Source organism: Zalophus californianus, chromosome 5, assembly GCF_009762305.2.
Source record: "Zalophus californianus isolate mZalCal1 chromosome 5, mZalCal1.pri.v2, whole genome shotgun sequence".
NCBI lineage: Eukaryota > Metazoa > Chordata > Mammalia > Carnivora > Otariidae > Zalophus > Zalophus californianus.
In genome coordinates this window covers 8,188,614-8,192,216 of record NC_045599.1, presented here as the reverse complement: position 1 = coordinate 8,192,216, position 3,603 = coordinate 8,188,614, and the positions used below count along the sequence as shown (strand labels likewise).

The 3,603-nt window shown below is 39.4% G+C and overlaps 1 pseudogene; it reads right to left on the bottom strand.

Moving 5' to 3' along the window:
• Nucleotides 1-2,518: 2,518 nt before the first annotated feature.
• On the bottom strand, nt 2,519-3,162 carry LOC113929685 (annotated as a pseudogene).
• Nucleotides 3,163-3,603: the final 441 nt, after the last annotated feature.

Here is a 3,603-nt window from a genome sequence, read left to right as displayed (position 1 = left end):
ATCTACACATTCAATACAATCCCCATCAAAATACCATCAACTTATTTCAAAGAAATGGAACAAATAATCCTAAATTTGCATGGAACCAGAAAAGACCCCGAATAGCCAGAGGAATGTTGAAAAAGAAAAGCAAAGCTGGTGGCATCATAATTCTTGACTTCCAGCTGTATTACAAAACTGTCATCATCAAGACAGTATGGTACTGGCACAAAAACAGACACATAGATCAGTGGAACAGAATAGAGAGCCCCGAAATGGACCCTTAACTCTATGGTCAACTAATTTTTGACAAAGCAAGAAAGAATATCCAATGGAAAAAAGACAAGTCTCTTCAACAAATGGTGTTGGGAAAATTGGACAGCCACGCAGAAGAATGAAACTGGACCATTTCCTTACACCACCCACAAGAATAGTGTCAAAATGGTTGAAAGATCTAAATGTGAGATAGGAGTCCATCAATATCCTAAAGGAGAACACAGGCAGCAAACTCTTAGACCTCAGCCACAGTAACTTCTTCCTAGAAACATCGCCAAAGGCAAGGGAAGCAAGGGAAAAATGAACTATTGGGACCTCATCAAGACAAAAAGCTTTTGCACAACAAAAGAAACAGTCAAGAAAACCAAAAGACAACTGAGAGAATGGTAGAAGATATTTGCAAATAACATATCAGATAAAGGGCTAGTATCCAAAATCTATAAAGAACTTCTTAAACTCAACACCCAAAGAACAAATGATCCAATCAAGAAATGGGCAGAAGACATGAACGGACATTTTTCCAAAGAAGACATCCAAATGGCCAACAGATACATGAAAAAGTGCTCAACATCACTCAGCATCAGGGAAATCCAAATGAAAACTTCAACGAGATATCACTTCACACCAGTCAGAATGACTAAAATTAACAAGTCAGGAAATGACAGATGTTGGCGGGGATGTGGAGAAAGGGGAACCCTCTTACACTGTTGGTGGGAATGCAAGCTGGTGCAGCCACTCTGGAAAACAGTGTGAGGTTCTTCAAAAAGTTGAAAATAGAGCTACTCTCTGATCCAGCAATTTCACTACTGGGTATTTACCCCAAAGATACAAATGGAGGGGTTTGAAAGGGTATGTGCACCCCAATGTTTATAGCAGCAATGTCCACAATAGCCAAACTGTGGAAAAAGCCAAGATGTCCAAAAACAGATGAATGGATATAGAAGAAGTCGTATATGTATACAATGGAATATTATGCAGCCATCAAAAGGAATTAAATCTTGCCCTTTGCAATGACGTGGATGGAACTGGACAGTATTATGCTGAGCGAAATAAGTCAATCAGAGAAAGACTTGTATCATATGACCTCACTGATATGAGGAATTCTTAATCTCAGGAAAAAAACTGAGGGTTTCTGTAGTGGTGGGGGGTGGGAGGGATGGGGTGGCTGGGTGATAGACATTGGGGAGGGTATGTGCTATGGTGAGCACTGTGAATTGTGCAAGACTGTTGAATCAGAGATCTGTACCTCTGAAGCAATAATACATTATATGTCAAAAAGAAAAAAATGAAGAAGAAAATATCAGGAGGGGAAGAATGAACAGGGGGAAATCGGAGGGGGAGAGGATCCATGAGAGACTATGGACTCTTAGAAACAAACTGAGGGTTCTAGAGGGGAGGGTGTGCAGAGATGGGTTAGCCTGGTGATGGGTATTAAAGAGGGCACATTCTGAGTGGAGCACTGGGTGTTATGCACAAACGGTGAATCATGGAACACTACATCAAAAATTAATGATGTAATGTATGGTGATTAACATAACATAATAATAAAAAAAGAGATTTGAACTTAAAAAAAAAGAAAATAAGTGTATGAAGACCACAAAAGAAAAGTACAGCATGGATAGCCATACAAAACAGACTTCAAGTAAAAAATGGCAACGAAAGACAAAGATCATTATATAATGATAAAGTGGTTAGTTTTGAGAGGAAAGTTTATTGCAATTAATGCATATATTAAAAATTAGATCTCAAATAAAATAACAATGACTAACTTTACATCTCAAGTAACTTGAAAAGCAAGAAAAAATTATGCCCAAAGTTAGCAGAAGGAAAGAAATAATAAATCTCATAACAGAAATAAATGAAATAGAGAGCATAGAGACAATGAAAAGTATAAGTAAGAGTAAGAGCTGGTTCTTCAAAAAGATAAGCTAGGCTAAGAAAAAAAAGGGGGGGAAACTCAAATAAAATTGGAAATTAAAGAGGAGACATTAAAACTGACTTTATATAAATACATATAATCATAAGAGATTACCATGAACAATTCTTTGCCAGGAAAGTACATAACTTGGAATACATAGATATATTTCTGGAAATGTACAACCTACCAAAACTGAATCAGGAAGAAATAAAAAATTTTGAACAGACCAATAAAGACATTTTGTCTTTAATAGACAATTTTGTCTATAAAAAAATAGATTTTTTTTTGGACAGGAAGTAGGAGTTATTGGAGCACATGAATAAGGAAGGGGCAGTGCCAAGGTTGTTATGAGTGCAGAGCTCACCATTTGTCCAGGGGCCACAATTAGAGATGTATTTGACCCCACAGCCATATGTGATGAGCTATTTTTCAGCCACCATGTTTTCAAGTTTGTCTGCATTAAACTTAGTAAAGCCTCACGTCTTGGAAATGTGGATTTTCTGGAAGCCAGGGAACTTGAACTTGGCCCTGTGTAGGCCTCAGTCACAGGCACCTTGTTCTGCAGCTTCCTACAGATGGACATCATGACATGGTTAATGTGGACACTGTCCACTGTGCCCTGGGTCTTTCTAAAGGCACCCCGCATATACGTCTGGAGCTTGTCAGTCCCAGCACAGAACACATTTTGTTGATACGGATGACATGGAAGGGGTGAAGCTGCACTTGGATGTGAAGATCATCTCTGCCACAGCTTTTCACCATGTTCTTGTTGGCACAAATACAGACAGCCTCCAGGGCTTCAGAAGAGAGCTGCTCATATTCATCTGACACCCTGTGGCCACATAGTGGGAACACATCCACTTCTGTCTTCTTCCACCCCAGGTCAAAGATGTAGATCCTGGCATTGAAGACAGCTCTGCAGAAGCAAGACTTTGGATATGGCTTATTCTACAATACTGGTAATACCAGGCAGGGTGGTGACCCATGGCCACACCAAGATCTTCAGTGGTGCATCATGGAAAAGAGCTAGAGGTTTAATCAGTAATCAACTTACAAAATTCCATGAGCAGATGACTTCATTGGAGACTTCTATCAAACATTTAAAGTAGAATTAGTGGGGCGCCTGTGTGGCTCAGTCATTAAGTGTCTGCCTTCAGCTCAGGTCATGATCCCAGGGTCCTGGGATCGAGCCCCGCATTGGGCTCCCTGCTCAGTGAGAAGCCTGCTTCTCCCTCTCCCACTCTCCCTGCTTGTGCTCTGTCTCTTACTGTGTCTCTCTCTGTCAAATAAATAAATAAAATCTTGAAAAAAAATTTTTAAGTAGAATTAGTACCATTCCTCCTCAAAATCTTCCGAAATACCAAGAAGGACTCATTATTGGAAGCCAACATTACTTTGATATCAAAGTCAGATAAGGATATCACAAGAAA